The sequence below is a fragment of the Corvus moneduloides genome, chromosome 3 (genome assembly GCF_009650955.1).
Source record: "Corvus moneduloides isolate bCorMon1 chromosome 3, bCorMon1.pri, whole genome shotgun sequence".
NCBI lineage: Eukaryota > Metazoa > Chordata > Aves > Passeriformes > Corvidae > Corvus > Corvus moneduloides.
Window position 1 is genome coordinate 12,876,758 of NC_045478.1, and position 20,323 is coordinate 12,897,080.

At 39.0% G+C, this 20,323-nt stretch overlaps 1 long non-coding RNA gene across 1 annotated transcript; it reads left to right on the forward strand.

Annotated features, from left to right (window-relative positions):
- The first annotated feature begins 9,777 nt into the window (after positions 1-9,777).
- LOC116442102 lies at positions 9,778-19,518 on the forward strand. Its single transcript, XR_004239396.1, has 3 exons — positions 9,778-9,817; positions 12,440-12,562; positions 13,393-19,518. It is a non-coding gene; the product is annotated as an uncharacterized LOC116442102 (long non-coding RNA).
- The last annotated feature ends 805 nt before the right edge of the window (positions 19,519-20,323 follow it).

The window sequence follows — 20,323 nt, forward strand, 5'->3', positions numbered from 1 at the left end:
AAAATCTGGGGTTTATTATTCCTTGGACCACGCACCTGCAGTGGTTTCCATGGCAACATGATTCTGCAGCCCCCAGCTGTTTAATTCCTCATTCTTATTAGCAGTTTGCTGGATGCTGGTAAAAATGCTGTGGGTTTGGAGAGGCAACCTTGCAGCTGAAAGCACAAGCATTTAATTACTTTGAAACTGCTTGTCTGGTTGTAAGTCCAGTCACTTTACCTGGGCTGGGAACACAAGTCAGCTATGTCTATTTAGCAATCTCATCTCATTACCTGTGCTTCCTTGTAATCTTTGCATATCTACCTTATGCTTAAGTTGATAGCTCATACTCAATCCAATTATTTCTTATGATCTAAGCACATTCAGATTGCTCTCATTTTTCCTGTGTCTTTCAGGAAACCTGAAAAATAACTACATTCCTTTAAATGAAATGTTTAAAAAGCTTACTGTAGACAAACAGAAGCTGGGCTGTTAAACCTCCTAGGTACTGTCACAAAAATACCTCCATCATGTCCCTGAAAGTAAAGTCCTTACTACTTTGTGATGGGGTTTTGAGCAGAAATTATATTGAAAGAATATAATGATCTTTCTGTCTGCAAATCTGTCTTAGTTTTATGCTCCTCATCACAGGAATTTGAATGTCTAATGAAGAGAAATGATCGGTGAAGATTCAAGGAGAAAATCAATCTTATTTGACGTAGGTCTTACCTAGCTTCTGCTAATAGAAGTGTAGTGAGTTAACACCTGTTGTATTATTGACAATAAAAGTGGTGCTATTGTAAGGAGACTGGCTTCATATTTGATTTATTATTCCCACAAAACAAAATGCAGAATAAATACTATGAAAAAATAGAAATAACCTATTCTGCTTTTTTGTAACTGATTTTGTAACCTCATAAAACTATATATATAAAATTCTAGGTTAAACAAAGATAAAAATACACAATCCGAAGTCCCAGTAACATGAAAGGATAGGGTTTAGCTAAAAGACGAATACTTCTGACAGTCAAACAAAGAAGAAAAAACCCCTCACACATTAAACCCCTGGTTTCAGACTTTGAAGAATCAAGTTATAGGAGAAAGCAACAGAGGACCTGTCTGTGGAAATGGGAATTTTAAGACGGCCAAGCAGAAGTTTTTTTGGAATCCAGACAGATGCTGGATAAAGCCAACTAGCTGAGCCACATTTGTATCTGGTTCATGAAATACAAATTTATTGAAATAAAAACATCATTGAAAAGTGTTATTTTGATAACTCTTTCAAACAAGCTCTTAATAAAGATGAATGTAATCCTTATTTCTAATTTACTTTACTAAAAGAATTATTTTGGCTGGTTTTGTATCAACATTAAATTGTAAGAATTATTCAAGTTATATCAATGATAAGTTTATATCAATGATATAAAAGACTTTATTGAATTTTGTGAGGGCTTTTTTCCTTTAGAATTTCTCTTAGCTCCACATAATTATTTGAAATAGAGCAGAAATTCAGTGTCCTGATTTTAGATATAGTTATGAATTTGTAGATTTTTTATTTTTTCTTCTAAATTGTTAAATAGACCAATTTCTTTTGTATTTTACATGAATAAATTATATTCTGTATACTCTAAAAAACAAAAAATAGAGAGAAACTGAAGGATCAATTACTTGCATTCTTAATATGAAGGGAATATTTAGTAAAGTTGTTGGTATTTTCCAGTTTGCTTTTCTCTACATGTTGGAATAATGATATGATTTTGAATGAAGGATTGCTCCTCTCCTCTTTTCAGTGAGACTCGTAACGCCTTTTAACACAGTAGAATGGGTCTTGCTTTTTGGGTTGTTTTGTTTTTTAGGCTAAAATAATTAAATAACTAAAATAATTAAATAATTAAATAACTAAATAATTAAATAATTATATATCAGATAAAGTGTTCTCTCCCATGCGTTTGGTTTTATATTCGTCATGCCCTGGGATTTCTGTTGAAAAAAACCCTGTCTTTGCTTCCATTGACTCCTGCAGATAAGCCTTGGCACTTCTGAACATTCGGTGTATTGTTAGTTGCTATTTATAGTAACGTACATTTCTGTATTCCTACCAACACAGAAACAAAAGGCTGGAACTGGCTGAAATGCAGGTGTGGGTAGCAGGTTCAACATCACTCAATTTGTACAGATGCTGTAAAAGTGTGCAAGGGCAAATCTCACTCCAGGTTCCAACTCAGAAGTTTTCACTAAGCAAATAGGAAGAAAGGCACTGCTCCCTTCTAACTCCAGCCTGGGATATGCAGGTGAAAATGGATTCTTCTCTCATGTTGTCTGGTGACCTGTAAAAAGATTCAGCACCTCAAGCACAGAATAACTGAGGGGTCTTATGGGTTTGGGGGTGTATTTCCCACCCCAGAGACTGTTCTGTAGTCATGTCTCTTCAAGTGAATTCTTGTGTCTGTGTTCTGAACAAGTGTTAGTGAAGCTATCCTATGAACCTTTAAGTGGAGCGGAGTGAAAAAAACTCCCTTGAAACTGTCTACAGAATATGGGCAATATAAGAGTTTTATGGGTCTCGGGCACGCAACAGATATTTTATTGATTGGAAATCTTTATTCTGTGTTTTGTATATGTACAAATATACACACACCTTACTACAGAATTGGTGATCAATAAGCACAAGTCACAGTTTCTGTGGAGTGCTGAGAGACCTGCATTGGTCTCCATAAGCCTGCAGTGACCTTGTGGGAGGTTCTTCTGCAAAGCTGTGTCTAGATAGGTTTAGTGTTAGTCCTGAATGTTTGGGTCAGGTTCATAGAATCATCGAATAATTTGGGCTGGAAGGGACCTTTGAAGGTCACCTAGTCCAAGCCTCCTGCAGTAAGCAGGGACATCTTCACCTAGATCAGGTCATTCAGAGCCCCATCCAACCTGACCTTGGACACTTCCAGGGAAGGCACATCCACTATCTCTCTGGGCAACCTGTGCCAGTGTCCCACCCACCCCACTGCAAAAAATGTATTCCTTATATCTGATCTATACATACCCTCCTTCACTTTAAAACCATTACCCCCATCCTATCACCGCAGACTCTCTTAAAATAAAGTCTGTCCCCATCTTTCTTATTGGCCCCCTCTAAGTACTGCAGGGCTGCTGCAGCCAGGGCTGAGGACATGAGCACAACAAGGCCCAGAGCTCTGCAGCTGATGATGGGTGTCCAGGACCCCAGGAAGAGTGATCACAGGCTAGAGCAGGAAAAGAGTGAATTTGAAGACTGGATTTCCCAGGTCTGCATTGCTACTCCTGTGAAATTCAGTTTGAGTGGAAAGTCAGAGCTGTGTGCTGTTCTAAATAAATGGAGCTATCTGCTTTTTGAGTCATTATTTAATCACTGAAATTAATTTTGTTTTCAGAAAGGTGCAGTGTGTGATTTGGGTTAAGCAGTATCTGCTTCCATTCACTAAAATTACTCTGCTTTGACATCTTATTTTTTTTTTAAGGATTGTCCAGTAGAGTGGACACAAGATCTGGACAAGCGATTAATTAATTAATTATTCTAAAATGAATTCTAATTCTTGCTTTATAAGGGAGAAGTTCTGCAGGTTTTAGTGTATTGCTCTATTTCAGCCCCAGTACACTCAGAACAGTATAGCTGGAATGTATTGAAAACCATTTAGTTAATGATTCAGAACATTTTTCAGGCCAAAATGAACTTGCTAATTGGGGAAAGTGGTGATTTATGTATATATTCCTATGTGGAGCACAATGGTTTATCTATCTGTGCAAGTCCACACAGTATGATAAATACAGGATTCAAAAGTTAAGTACTTGCAAGAAAAATAAATGGTACCTGTATTGAATATCCTTTTTTGCAGCTACAAAATCCATAAACATTAGATTAGATTATGGAGGTAGTGAGCGTGGGAATGCCATCTAATATTTTTTTCTTTTTTTTTCCTTGTCTGTCAGGTTGCAAAGAGTAACAGCAGACACAGAAGATGAGTGTGGATTAACCATTCACAAACACTGCCTTCTCCCCAGCTGCCCCACTGCAATTTCAGCATGCTTTTGGTGACTGAACTACCTCTTCCAGGTGGCAAATAGAATTTTTGTGGCAAAGAAGTCAGAGTTCAGCATTTGGCTTCTTACTGGTGAATTTTTCTTGATGAATGAAAAGGGATCCTATCTATGGCACTTGCAGAATTCAGACCATCTGACGGGAATGAGAGAAATGATAATTTTAAGCTGAAAAGATAGGCTCTGAAATAGTCATGCTACTGCTTTATGTGAATGTACTTCTACTGATTTTTTTTTTCTTAAATGTGTATAGTATAAAAAATTGCAAGAAGGATTTGGATCCTGACATGAGATGAGAACAGCTGTTGTTAGAGATGAGAGCAGCTAAGAAAGGCCACTGGCATCTTCTGGGATCTTTGTGGCTGTCTTATGCAACTGTGTCTTGTGCCTGCACTCTGAATTCGCATGGGCTACAAAAGTTTTCTGTGGCTTTTTTTAAAATTATGCCGTAAGTGGCCCCTGCTGTGTGTACAGAGCATCAGACCTGCTTGCCAAGGGGAGAATGAGGCTATGTATCCGATGTGCACACTTCACACAGTAAGGAGACATCGCGTGGTCAACGTGCTGATGGGTATTGTCACAGGCAGACCAAGACAGAACCAGCAAATCACACTAAAACTAAAAAAGAAATCCCCAAGGACTCACTGAGCACTATGGAATAGTTGCCATATGCATGATGTGCGAGGAACAAAAGCAATTACAAGTTAACTGGTTTAATTGGTTTGGTGAAACAGAAGGGAGGCACTGAGAGGCTGCCAGCAATGCCTGCACAGCTCGGGATGAGAGGAAGTGACTTCAGCTGGCCACAGCTATCTGTCACCTTGAAATGACACTCCATCCTTTGTCTCCCTTCTGCCTGACACCTCAGCACAATGGGTAGTTTGGCTTTGTGCCTCTGATTCTAAAGCACTTTCAAAAACTTCTAGTGGGGCTGCAAATATTAACAAAGAGGATTGCTGTGTAGTGAACATCCACACTCACGGAAGCTGTCCTGGCACAAACAAGAGATTTCCATGACTTAGCACTCTCTTAAACCTCTTCCCAGTCTTGGTTAAAACAAAAGTTTATTTGTATTCACAAAACCTTTTCAGACTTACTGGGACAACTCACCTGTCCCAATAGATAAGAGTGCTGCATTGAGCAAGTGACACTCAATTCCAGACTTGGATGAGGATTAGATTTATAAAAGTATGTGCTGTCTTGACAGGAGTGTGTTTAAAACCAGAGCTTTTAATATCTGAGACTAGAGCCTGCCTGTCCCCAAGCACAGGGCTATGCCCCATGCAGGGAATAACCTGGCTCAGCTCTCTGGATACAGAGCTGGCAACTATGTTTCTCATCAGATTGCTGTGGCTGTGATTTACATGAATTTGGACAGGTTGTTAGGGAAGTCGAGAATGGTCATGAGGAACGTGTTTAGTTTAACAAACTAGTTAGAAGTGCTGATGCTTCTGGAAAGAAAGTTCCTTTATATTGTCCGTTGAACACCTAGTGAGATCCAGGGTAACAGCTACCCTTGTGAAAGAAGATAAGTAAAAGATGATGTTATTACCTGAGAAACAGCTTTACTTCAGTCTTACCTTTCCATAGTGGCATATAAACCTTCTGTGTGTCTTGGCACCAGAAATATATTAACAATGAATAGTTTTTGTTGTGCTGTTTTTTTTGAGAGACCATCTGTGCAATGAAATGCAGATCTGCTGGAATGCTTACATTGTGGAAAACAGAGCTGGAAATGGAGTTGAACTTTACAAACAGTTGGAGTTAATCTACATATAGCAATTACTTTTGTTGTCAACAGTTTAGATTTACCAGTTCAGAAAGGTTTAAGAGAATTGGACTTCTTTTAAAATGAAGTGTAAGATACATGTAAATGAGCCTGTGCTGCCTCAAAATCTCCCCTTCAGTTCTGCCACTTAAGACAGGCTTTCAGGGACTTCTTATTAACTGCCTTTGTGTGGCTGTGGCAGGAGGTCCCAGCAGAGCCTGAAGGTTCATTCCACTAGTTGATGCACAAATACATTGTCTGCTGGTGTCTGCTCCACGATGACAGAGAAGGGATGTGATTTTGAAGGATTCTTTTGAAGGAGAAAAAAATTTTCAATCAGAGATGTGCACTAACCACATACCATTTACTTATTATTATTTACTAGTGACAGCAGCAAGTGTGCTTGGCTGATAAACAAAGTCAGGAGGAGCAGAGTGGGACAACCCCTCAATAAAATCAGGGTGGGAATGGGCCCATTAAAATTATAAGACACAGTGACTTAATCTGTGATTCAAGATTTAAAATGGATTTAATAGCCACTAAGCACACAGCTTTTTAGTAAAAGGTCAGCATGACTTTAGCATGAATGAGATAGCAAATTTTTCACTGTTTATGTTTTGAATGCCCAATACATGCATAATAATAAAACCCCCCAGACTTCTGACACCATTCCAAACTACTGTCGAGTCTGCCTCAAAACTATCCCTGATATTTTTGTAAGGTGGACCAGGCACAGACATACCTAAGTAATGATTCTCTTGAAAGAGAAGTGAAAGTCTATTCCCTATGAAGTGAACCCAGTGGTAAAGTATGCAGCAAGAACCTGATTTACTCTTGTATTCAACATTTGTCTTAAGTGCAGTGCAAATGAAATGAGGCAAGGGACCTTTGTAAGCTCAAGTTGCCATCTGTAGTAAGAAAAAGAATCTTATGCTGGAACTAATTACATGACTTTAGGGATCTTACAAAAGGAATAACCAGAGGATCCTCTTGGTGATCCATTCTTTCTCACAAATCAAAGTAGGTGAAGAAAAGAAAATCCTGGAGCTCAGCCAGCAGTTATGTGAATGATTTAAAACTAAAAGTCTTGTTTCTGAAAAATGGCAGTACCCTGGTCTGGTGCTTCAGCCAAAAATGGTTGTAAAATTGAAATTGTTCATCTTCCCTTGAGGGCACTAATTCTGTCAGCCAGCAACCATCTGGGACAGCCACAAGTATCTTAAAACAGCAGCTTGAAAGGAGACAAAGTGAGTGTTAGACAAACTCAGTCTTCCATGAATAAGTTGAACAAAGAATCATTTGGCTGGAAGTTCTTGTTTCCAAGGCCAAGATGTTTCACGCAATGAAGTCAAGCAAGGCAGCAGTGTTTTCTTCTACCTAGTCAGAATATGTATTTGCTATAGTAATAAAAAATCTGTAATATATTTAGAACTCTTTGATTTTTCAAGTTCTTAATGACATGTTTTGTCACATAAAATGTCCAGTTTTTCACTAGATGAAGTGCTCCTAGTTTCTGACCTGGTGGAAAAAGCAAGCTTGGTGGAAAAGACAAGCTTGGTCCTTGGGTGCTGGATAAGGATAGTAGAGAGTAGGATGAGAAGGTAATTTTCATCTAGCATTGCTGAGTCAGTAGATTTGTCATTTAAGCCTTCACAAATAAAATAAAATTACTGAGAACTTAGAACTGATTCATAGCTGTCTTACAGTGAGAAGCTTAGGCAGATGAAAGTTCTGCAAAGGAAGACTCTGTCTTGTTTTGGTAGTTGGGGACAAGACTCTTCTAAGTAGAGCAAATGGAGGACTGAAAAGGTTTTGTTTTCACAGGTAAGTGTAGAGCTATCAATACATCAAAGCCTTTGGCTTGAGATATTTTTTTTAACAGTAGATATAATTAACCATGTGAACAAATATTTTTTTAAAAAGTGATTTCTTTAACCTTTTGTTATTGGTATTTTCTCTCAGATGACAAGCCTTTAGTAAAACTCATGTAAAAGTTTCTGCAGTAAATACATGGACTAACATCTTGTCAGGCGAGCTGATCTCCAAAATTATTTCCTTTAGGTCCTAACTAGTTTATTCTCATCTTAGACTCAGTGCCCTTCTGCACACAGATGTAGATTAAGGCATGTAGATGCCATTCTACCCTACCAGGTACTGTTACTTGCTGACTTCGGTGGGGGGAACCATGCAGACAATCAATGTGATTGGTAATGCAAGCTTCGTTTATTAGCAATACAGAGGCACTTATATAGTGTGAAAGTATACATGCTGATCAGTTCTTTAATTAGTTTAAACTTACAAAGGCGCATTCTTACTTCTACATAGTTGGGTTAGATAAAAGACTACATTCGGCAAGCTTTATGTTTTGTCTTGAGAGATCAAAGTTTTTCCTCCCTTCTCATGGTCAGCACATCTTTATCAGAACAGCACTGTACCTACTAAAAACTCCCTTTTTGTTCTCAGGCTTGTTTCTCACACAGGCATTTTCTCATGGAGGCTTTTTCTCATGCAGACCTTTGCTTGCAGGCTTTTTCTTGTACAGTTCTGTTATCAATCTGGTTTTATCAGTGATCCGTGTCCTTGATCCTCTAACCATTTTCCAACAGTTGCTCACATGTAAAGTGAGTTAGAAGGTATTCATTCTTCAGTATCTCTCCTACATTAATTTATATGGACAGTTTCCAAGGCTACTTTTTGAATTATTTTGTCCACTTTCTATAATTTTATTAGCTGAAAAAAGCCTCTTTTCAGGTTATATTACCTGTACTTTTGTGATTTATTTACATAATTGTTTCCACTTAGAGATTTCACTGCTCACTAAAATTGGGATGTGTTATTGCAGTTTTATAACCGAGAGAGGTCAAGAATATAAGGTTTACTTTGAGACATGAGCTAAGACATGGAAAAAGATTATTAACACCATAACTTCAAGAAATGCATTGATTAATATTTAGTAGAAATAACCCTTTACTTTGATACTGCAGCAGTCCTGTAGCATCAAACTAATACCATTTTGGCTGGCCATGAAGACCCTCATATAGGACAGCTATTTAGAAAAGGTTTTACTGTCCCTTAAGGCTGAATCCTATTCTGTTCTTCATAGCGGTGATGGTGCAGTCACCCAATAAGACTGTCCTGGACAAAAAATCCTACCTCTAACAAGAAAGTCGTTGTAAGCCAACCCCAAGAAATTGAAAAGGAAGGAATATTGAAAGTCCCGATTGCTCCTTCCATTTCCTACACTTGAGGTCCAGACACAGTGAGTAACGTGTCTTGTAAGTCACAAAAGCAATCCTTGTTCCAGAGGTTAAGTAGACAAGAGAAAGGAGAAGAAAGATGTAATTGCAAGGAGAGATTAAATTACTCACCTGCTCTGACACCTGAGAGAGGAGGAATGCTGCCTTTCCACTGCTCCCAAGGCAGGAACAGAGGCATGGAGCTAGCAGCACTATCCTGGCACCTGTCTGGGATTGAGAAGCTTGACTGCTTTGCTTGGCATATCTGGTTTACAACATTGGTGTCTATTTCTGTTAAAAAAAGCTGTCTTGGGGTGACCTTATGATGTGTATCCCATATCGCTGCCTATGCCCAGAAATTAATTTTTGGGCCTTTCTATGCCTTTAAACTGAGCCTGAGAGGGGGAAGGAAAAAAAAAACCTGAGCAAAAACTTTCTCAAAGCAGTTTGCAGCTTGTTCAAGGACACAAAAAGATAGCAGGATGTTTTTTTCCCCAGCTGGGGCAGGGGAGCGAGGAAGCACCCGGCTTGCGGCTTTCCAGTCAGCTTTTGGCCAGTTTTTTTCCAGTTTCTTGTTCTCCGGAGAGAGACTGAGAGTTGAACTGTTCCTTCTCTGGAATTTCGGATTCCTCCCATTTTCTACTGGTCTGGCTGATTGCTGTAACATCAGAGAACATCGGGAGGACTTTCCACCGGGCACAGAGGGCCTGGCCCTGGGCCAAGCCCCAGCTCCAAGGAGACCAAAGGGAGGACTCGAACACTTTCCCAGGTTTTTCCTCTACAGTGAAAGATTTTACCATTTAACATTATTTTCCTTTCCCGTGTGTTTGTTAAATAAATAGTTTTATCTTCTTCACTTTCCTTCGAGGAAAGTTTTTTTTTTCCCGAACCTGGTGGGGGAGGGGTGGTTGTGCCTTCTCTCAGAGGATATATTTCTAAATTTGGCCAAACCGGAACAGTTGTAAATGGAAGAGAGCTGTAATAATTATAACCACGTTGGGTAAAACTTTGAAAACTCATCTAGTTTATGTACACGTGCCTACGCAGCAAGGAGGAGCCTTGGAGGGAGGAGTACACAGGCAAGACACATAGAGATTGTTTCAAAGGAAAGAGAAGGAATCTGTCAAGAAAACTGCTTTTTGTGGCATTCAGTGTAGGAATCTTGTAGGCAATGTTGTGTTTTCTAAAAGAATTAAAACTGCTGCTGGGTTTCTGTGAGAGGAGGCCCAGTAGGCTGAACCTGAGCTGGCTGCAGTGTGAGCTAGCTGGCAGCACAGCATCAGACCCATCTGCCTCAGCAGCAGAGCCTCCCACGCATCCCCTGGTCCAGCCCTTATACCAGGCATCAATGTTACAATGATTTAGGCTTGGGTAAATATCATAGGGACACCCTCTTTAGGGTAAAACTTAGTTGGGGTAATCCTTATTGCTATATCAGTAAACATTACCAGGAATAAGATGTGGGTGTTATCTGAAGTGGTCAATTTTGTGTCATTAACCATCTTTGCCTCTTGAATTATTTTGGATTTACAGTTTGCTGCAGAGTTGTGTTGTCATTTTCTCTCCTTTGCCTTTCCTAAGTATTTAAATGCCCCCTTGTAAAATTCAAAAGACATCACGTACAGATAATCCCCCACTTTTCTCTTTGTTTAAGTAGGAACTCCTAGAAATGAGAACTGGGAATTTTTGGCACTGCCTGTGTACGAGCAGGAAAGGTGACCATCTGGAAAGCAACTTTGCAGCGCAGCAAAGGACTTTGAAGTCTTCATGGATACCAGATTGAACATGAGCCAACACCAAAGGCAACAACAGCAAATGGTCTCTTTGGCTGCATTCAGGAGTGTTGCTGGTGGGATGAGGGAGGTGACCCTCCCCTGGACTCAGCACTGGTGTGGCAACACCCAAGGCCCTGTGTCCAGTTACAGGCTCTCCAGTACCAGGGAGATAAGGACATAGTGGAGAGGGTGCAGTGAAGGGTATATACATACCTAAAGAAACAGTGCAAGGAAGATGGAGCCAGATTCTTTTCTGTAGTGCCCACTGGCAGAACAGGAGCCAAGAGACACAAACTGAAACACTTTTCTCAGTGAGGGTGACTGAGCACTGGCACTTACAGGACAGACCTAGCAGAATAGATAATTGATCTTTGTCTGTGTTTTAACCTCTAACTAATTTTGTGATGGATCTTTGTTACTTGTGTGAACAATTTGTTCATTTCTGAGGTGAGGAACATCTTCATGGTACCTTCAAAGCTAGCTTTATGCTTTTAAAAACCTTAGAAGCATTAAACAAGAATAAGAAAGAAAAACATGAGGATTCTGCTTTTGGAGGTTTCTTCTGTGGCTGGAAGGAAATTGTATTATCCATTTCATATGTGCTTAACCAAATCTGTATGAGCCTCCTGAAAATAAAGTAAAATGTCCCTTTTCTGATGAAAAGCACTTCAGTAAAACCAGTTAGTGTGACTATTACAATTTTATTTGGATTCAAGCAAAATCTTTTCATGCTAAAGAAATTTTCTTTGGCAGTATTTAAAAAATGACAGAGGAACTGGTGTTTAAAATGCAGCATCAGAGGAGATGAGAATTTGGAAGGAAAAGCAGTTGGTGTTTGCCTCCCCTTGGCTTGTCAAATGCTATTGTGTTCTGTTTAATTAATTACAATAATATGGGCTCCCTGGTAAAAGGAATATATTCAATTTTGTGGATCAATAATAAACATTATATATATATATATATATCACATGTATGATAACGTGTCTGTGTAGGCATTATTTAGACTCAAGTGAATTAGATTCAAGGTCTTGGTTCTAGTAAGTTGCTTGATAAATTGAAGCTGTTAAAAAGCATCTTTTCAAATACTTTTAGAACTGCGGATGAGAAATACTGTAAGATCTCAGTATTTTTATTGTAGTAATTTACATTTCATCTTTAAACTTTTGATTAGGATAGACTTGAAAAAATACTTATTCAATACTGTAGCAAATTAATTCCAATTTGCAGTTCATTTCAATTTATTTGCAAATGAGTATTCAATAATTTCTGTTAATAAGTAACCTGCAAATTTCTGAAAAAACTGTTTTTAAGGACTTTGCAGGCAATAGTGAGCTTTTTTATTCTTAAGATGACATAATATTTAGGATCTTACTAGATATTTGATTTTCTCTCAGTTTTTAAAAAAGCAAAATAACATTCTCAAATTCTATCTTCCTACAAACTTGCCCATGCTACAGATATTAGGAAGCTTAGCATATCATATCAATGCCAATAGTCCAGGGATATAAAAAATTCAAAAGACTTATAATTGCGGTCTCCCCTTACCTGGTTGCCTAAATTAAATTTTGATCTGTTAAGCACAAAGTCTTAATACTGTTGTGTGTTTTTATTTTTAGAGCATTTGCTACTAGAACCTCCTGGGAAAGTTTTGTACTGTTCTAGAATGAAATGGGTTCCACCTTACCTGATAACGGTAGCAAAGGTTGATCCTCAGAGCTCAATCAGCTGCAGAAGAAAAGGTAGAAATCTTAAACTTCTAAAATTGTAATAAATTACTAAAATACACGAAGATTTACAGAAAAATGAGAAAACATAAGAGGTATTTTCCCAAAATGTTAACTTACCAGGAATCTTAAATATTTAATGCTGAACATTCTGTGAGTAAAAAATTTACAGTGCAAATAATAGCATAGTTCTATGACAGCTTGTACAAACTGAAAACTGCATTGTACTTGGTAATCTGGCATTAAAATAGTTCTTTATTATAGCTTATACACACATACCATTAAAGATTTAATTCTGAAGGAGTCCCTGTGATGGCAGAATAGTGGCTATCCTCTTGTCTCATGTGTCCATTGTGATGCTTATTTCTATCTTTGTTCTTTGAAAATTATCAAAGAGTAAAACCAAACTCACTGATAATGTGGGAATACGTTAATAAGTAATGGGCCATGGAACCTATTCCATAGGTTTACCTGTTTCAGAGGTAAATTTGGTATGTTTGTTTCTGACTTTAATTTTAAAAGGAAGGATACAAAACAAATAAAATGAGAAAGGTGATTACTAAACAAGAAATCTGCAACTACTGTAAAAGCACACTCCAGAGCAATGTTGTTGGATGTCCCCAGATGGTTGAATCTGTTCTGCTTCTTATCTATATATGACTATTTCTCTGGATGAGGAGAAGGGTGGCTGTGATCTTGGGGCTGGCAACAATCTATGACTGCCAGTTCATGCACCTTCCCAAGTATGGCATTGGTTTGGGTTTTTAAGGGGTGGTGGGATTGTTTTTTGTTCGTTTGTTTTGGTTTTTGTTTATCTGGTTTTTATTTTTTTAATGTCATTGTAGAGCAAGACTTCTGACATATGGCTACCAAAAGAGTCTGAAAATGAAAGCTCCTTATTTTTGGTGGTCTCAGAGTACACTTTCGTCTTCCTACACAAAAAAGTGCATTGTGTATGTGTTGTTTGACCTGAACCTACCTGAAGATGACAACATAATGGAGAATGGCACACTTAACTGTGTTCAGCAGACATGATGACAAATATGTACATTCCTGCATCTGCCACAGACTGCATTGTGTGTGAAAAAAAAAAGAATTCTGAAAACTATGAGAACAAAACAGTGCAAGCAAGCCCCATAGTTACAGAGAGATGCTGCAGAGCCCCAACAAGCTGCTCTTCCTCATCTTTCCCAGGCCAAGAGTCAACTTTTTGCAATATATCTCAGCTCTGGACACTTGTTTCTCAGGGCCCTGCATGTCACGTTCTTACTTCATCTGGGCATTGCTGCTGTCTGGCTTTGGTCCTGCTTTTATTGTGGTTTAAAGTGGACCACGGTGCATTTTTGAAATGTATATTTATAATAGCATGTATTTGCATTGCAAAGTCCCAGAATGTGCAAAATTAGCTTCCTTCTGCTCTGTTCACTCTGGAACCTCTTCAGCTTTCCTCAAAGAGCCCCTGGAGGAAGAAGTGCAACCTTACCTCTTGCCCTGGAAGTCATGGTATGTGTTTTCATTAAGGTAGAAGGAGGTGGTGGGAATTCCAGAGGGTTTTTATAATTTAGCAACCTTCTAATAACCTCAGGCTGTGGGGAATTGCTGTAAAACTTGCATTTCTTGATAATAATGGCAGACAAATAATATGATTTTTGATCTGTATTACTTCTGAGATTATTTCTCCTATGAAATGCTATGATAATAGGAATGCTTTCTTTTTCTCATGGTTATCATCTTCCTGTAGTAATTTTTTAGCAGCTATTGTTATTGCTTGTCATTTTATTTAAGAAAAAAAATAATTTTGCTATCTTAGCTTCTGTGTGATTGGGAAAGATATGAGCTTCAGGAGCAAGCTATTTTTTTTGTCAATTGTATGCACACAAATGCATGACATTCATCCTTGCTGTTGTCTTGAACAAAGAAATGATTTTTAATGAAAAAAATCTGCTGAAAACAAAGTCAGAGGAATGCTGGAGAACAGTTATGGCTTATCCTTTCCTTGGCTACAGACTTGCAGTTTGCCTCCGGCCTCAAACTGCCATAACCAAGTCACAAACACTACTTTAAAGAAGGTCTCAAAGCCATTGGTGAGACCAGCACAAAGTGTGATTTTCAGTATGAACTCTTGTAGACATAGCTGAATATTTTTATGTAGTGTGGGCCTTTGTATTTATTCCATTTTCGTCGTGAATCTCAGCTTGACTGTTCCTCAATTCCAGCAGCATCAGGGCAAAGTGAACCAAACTAATAAATGTGTTTCAGCTCAGTGGAGGAAGGGCAAGCCTCCAAGTTTCCATGTATCATGTTTTGAAATCGTGGTGCCTGACTACGGCAATTTCAGGGTCACTGTCATTTCTTAACCCTCTTCAAAGACCTAAGTTTGCATCATAGTTACTTTGATTTTGGGAAATCTCTTTTACTTTTTAATACTATGTACCACCTACACCAGGCTGATGGAAGGGAATAGCTCTCTTCTTCCTGGGATGGAGGTAAGCTCAACATATCCATGTTGATTTCACCTTTTGTATTTGTGATGCTGTTTGAACTGAAATTTAAAAAAAAAGTCTTTTACTAAAGAAACCCCTTCAACAGTCAAAGAACCTGGCTTAAGCAGAGGGCCATTCCAATTCCCATGACTTTAAGGAATTAAACCCAGTTTAGTATTACTCCTCTATATAGCTTAAAATGAAACAGGAAAGCAGTTGAAAGTACGATGTCATAGAATCATAGAATGGTGTGGGTTGGAGGGAACCTTAAATATGATCTAGTTCCAACTCCCCTGCCACAGACAGGGACAGCTTCCACTGGACCAGGTTTCTCAGAGCCCCATCCAGCCTGGCCTTGAACACTTCAGGGATGGGGCATCTACAACTTATTTGGGCAACCTGTTCTAGTGTCTCACCACCCTCACAGTAAAGGCTTTCTTCCTAATATCTAATCTAAACCTATTCTATTTCACTTTGAAGCCATTCTCCCTTGTGCTGTAACTACAGGCCCTTGTAAAGAGCATTTCTCCATCTGTCTCGTAGGGTCCCTTCAGGTACTGGAAGGTGCAACTAGGTCACTCTGAAGCCTTCTCTTCTACAGGCTGAACAATTCTAATTCTTTCAGCATTTCCTCATAGCAGAGGTGCTCCATCTCTCTGATCATCTGGAGGCCTCCTCTGGACTTTGTCCAACAGGTCCATGTCCTTCATGTGGTGGGAACCCCACAGGTGGATGCAGAACACCAGACTGGGGTTCATGAGAGCAATATCCTCTAATTTAATGTTGCTTCTAGGACATAAACTGCTGATTCTAGGAGGGGGAGATCTACATTATTTCTATTAGTGTATGTAGCTCTCCTTCTGGTCACAGATCTGTTGATGGAGGTTGAATCTATTACTGCAGTTATGCTGAGGAGTGGGTGTAATTTGCAAGACATATGTCCTTCTTCCCATCACAGAAAATATAAATCTTCTGCATATTCTCCATGTACAGCCTGACTTGTTAGCTCAGAATGCTCATGTTCTCTCCTTTCAAAGACTTCTATATCAGTGAAGCAGTGGATCATCCCATAAACAATGTAATTTACTGGTATTTAAGTGGATTTAATATTTCTTTTCTCTGCAAGATTTTTGCTACCTGCTGAGAAATAATCCACCAGACTGGATCCTGCCATGAGGATTAATATTTCCCTAAATATTAATATTAAAGTGTAAAAAAGTTATTCATACTCATCTCATATTCATTGACCTTAGTTTAGCTGTTTCTTCTGCTGCGTAAGCAGTTAAAAATAAACTGAGCTTTCTAATCTAATTCCAGAGAATTTGCATGATAAATACAGACACATATGTGTTAAATAATGAACCATAGTCTCAAACTGTCTATTTCTTGTTTTAAAGGCTGATCTCAAAAACTACTAGCTTTTACTTTTTTACTGTAAATTAGAAGCTATTTCCCCACACTTGCTTTACATATTCTCCTAATTAAGGTAGAATAAAATTCATTTTGGACCTGAAAAAAACTATTTCTTTCCAGCAGTCTGCATTTATAAATTGAATTAGCTCATTTCAGTCAACTGCACCCTCCAATTTAAAACTGTCTGCATAAACCATAATCACAAAAGATATCTCAATAAGCAACCAATGATAACCTAGTTCCTAAGGGGACATTTCAGAGTCAGCAGACTTTGTTTCACTATCTCTTTTCTCAAGGAATGATTGAATATAGGTTTCTACAAGTGAAACTTTGCAAGTAGAAGTCCAAAACTCATTAGAAGAGAAGGTACTTTTCTAATGTATATTTGTCCATCCTATATGTACTTTGAATTGAGCAAATCAAACTGTGCTCTTACTGTGCTCCCTATGTTGGTTTCAACAGCTAAATGCTCAAACCAGTACAGCTACAGCTCAGAGAGCTTCAGTTGTTCACACCACTGTTGAGTTGATCTTTATCTGGTATGAAATGAGGGCTTAATGAAATTAACTTCGTATTTTGGTGAGAGGCATCATGTGAGGAGCAGCTGAGGGAGCTGGGGGTGTTTAGCCTGGAGAAAAGGAGGCTCAGGGGAGACCTTATTGCTCTCTACAACTCCCAGAAAGGAGGGTGTAGTATGGTGGAGGTCAGTCTCTTCTCCCAAATAACAAGGGGCAGGTCGAGAGAAGTGGCCTCAAGTTGTGACAGGTGAGGTTTAGATTAGGTATTAGCATAAATTTATTCACTGGAAAGGTTGTAAAGCATTGGAATTGTCTGCCCAGGGAAGTAGTGCAGCGACCATTCCTGGAGGTGTTGGAAAAATGTATGGATGTGGCACTGTAGGACATGGCTTACAGAATCACAGAATCGCAGAATGAACTAGGTTGGAAAAGACCTTTGGGATCATCTAGTCCAACCTATGACCTAACACCTCCTCATCAACTACACCATGGCACTGAGTGCCACATCCAGTCTTTTTTTAAACACGTCCAGGGATGGTGACTCCACCACCTCCCTGGGCAGACAATTCCAGTGCCCAATGCCTCTTTCAGTGAAGAATTTTTTCCTGATGTCTAACATGGTGGGGGTGCTGTGTTGATGGTTGGCCTTGATCTTAGAGGTATTTTCCAACCTTAACATTTGTATCATTCTATGATTTAACTTGCTTTGGCCTCTTCAGATTTTGTGTGTTCCATCTCGGACAGAAAGGCTACCAGATCCCTGTGGTCCTCAGGGGCTAAAGCCATCTGTGATAAAAACAGTTGTTTGAGTGTTCTGGTTTGGGTTTGTTGCTGTCCCTGGAAGCACTTCCATGCTCCAGTGTCTCACTTCTTGGCAGTCCTGCTTCTTGGCAGATGAAGTAAATGTAGTCCTCCATCCATACTAGAAGCTGGATGTTTAGAATCCACAACCTTGCAATATTCAGTCAGTCTTCCTTGCCCTGTCTCCAAGCAGAAGCAGATAAGAATAAAGACATGCTTATGGTCACTTCCTTTACCATCTCTCAGTTATAAAAGCATTATAATTTAGGTTGGAGGATGCCTTCAGAGGTCATCCTGTTCAACCCACTGCTCAAAGTAGAGCCATTCCCAAAACCAGATCATTTTATTTAGAGCCTTCTCCAGTTGAGATATGAGTATTTATAGAAACATTAATTCCATAACCTTTAGGGGAATCATATCCTAGCACACAGCCACTCACTGTGAAACACATTGCCTTAAGTTTCATGTTGTATCTCTCAGTCATAGCAAGGGAAAATGGAATGTGAGAAAATTGGGAAGCAAAGAGAAATAGAGATTAGGCTTTAAAACAGGAGAAATCCAATTTTAAAGGAAAGAGCAGAAAACAAGAAAACAATATTGGTAGCATTTTCTAGATGAGATATCATAACATTGATTTTCTATCTAAATAATTTTAAAGAATTTATTATTGATCATTAATTGTTTTGTCACATGAAAGTTAAAAAGTGACATTATTAAGTTTAAGCTGTATAATAGAGGTGGCTTAAAATGTATTTTGATCTCTGATTTAGGGTTATTCAGAAATTTCAGACTCCAGACTAGGAGGATTTGTAGTCCAGGATTAGGAGTTTTAAATGTTACGGGACCATAAATTTACCTAAAAACTGGACTATGGCCTTTTCTAATAAACATTTTGACTGCATTTGTCAAGGGCTATTTCTTCAATTCCAGTCCACTAATATCTCCTGGCTCCTTTTTTTTGCTCTGCTCTCTGCTGAACTATGTCTTCTTGCTGGGTCTGATACCTTCTCCTCCAAAGAAAGAATACAACAGAGGGGTAAGCAACAGAAACTCCCTGCTAAAGAAAGTTCTCAGGCTGTCTGTTGTTGTGGTGTGTGGGAGATCAGTTCCCAGATTTATAAACAAATGAAGTAAATTGTGGTAGCCTATTAACCCACTGCTTTCCAGATGCCACGTTCCCCTTCCGGCTCCCCCCTGCCCTTAGCCTTGGCCACTCCCTTGGGTTCTCCCTATTGGTTCCTGTACCCCAGCCCCGCCCAGGGACCGCCCCTGGACCCCTGACAAAACCCCCCACGCCCAGACCACGAATTATCCCTGCCTCTGGAAATCACGGGGGAAGATGTGATTAAAGCCATCTCAACCCTCATGGGAGACCCTTCTCATCTCCTTCGCCATCACTGGTTGTAACATTGCTGGCTGCTGGAGCAAGACCGCAGGGTCATCTGAAATGGACTGCGGGATGCGGCCGGGTCGCATTGCCCTAGGCAACCCCCTCTGAGATCTCAGGGAGCTACAGCCTGCTAAACTAAATCTAGCAGTTACAACAGTAAAAGGCAAAGAAGTGGATGGCTGAGTAGCCATATAATACATGGACTTGAAAATTGAATTTATAAAAGCTGGAGGTGTGAGAATGCGAGGAGAAAGAAGAAATGAGCCAGGAGACAATGCTGGAAAGAAGATTAAATGGAGAAAAAGAAAAGTGGTTTGTTCTTGTCATATGGAATATAAGATAGCTGTATACATGTTTTCATAAGCAGATGGTTTCTCTTTTTGTAGCATGTTCTACTGCAAATTAGAAGTGCTTCCAAATACAGTCAAGTAATTTGAAACATAAATACGAAGAGTCTAGTATTGACACTCTTTAAATATGTGACTTTGGGATTCTGCCAAATCTGAGAAATATAAATCTTTATGCAGCATGGGGTATTATAATCCAAATAATTTGACTAAAATGGGTTATGTGGCTCACTACTCCTGCTTCAGTCTTAAGAAAATTTGATACCAGAGGCATAAGATGATGCTATTTGACTTTATTCCTGGCCAGTTTGTTTACAGTTTTTCACTGTACTGTATCTCTAGCACCACACTTTGAGGTTCCTGTGTGGAACGTCCTTGAAGTTTGTACAGCCAAGCACCTCTGGGCAGCTTGGAGGGGAAGTAAAAGAGACTTTGTTCATGCTAACTTGAATTTAGCAGTCAGCCAGTAATGCCAAGACAGAAAAAAATATTGAAAATTGAGTTGCAAAATAAGGTGTATGATAATCCTGTAAAAATATACAGATGTTAAAACTTCTTATATTCTGACTTAAAAAGCCCTGTTTTTCATAAACTCATGATGTGTCTCTCAGTCATAGCAAGGGAAAATGGAATGTGAGAAAATTGGAAAGCAAAGAGAAATAGATTAGTATCATGGTGTCTCGCAGTGGTAGGGAGGAGAAGAGAGATCCAGCAGGCAGAAATTGTGCAGCAAGATTGATTTATTTAATTATTTTACAAACTCTTTTATAGACTTTTTTCTTCATAGTCTAATTGGACAAAGGATCAGCCACCCCTTGGGGGTG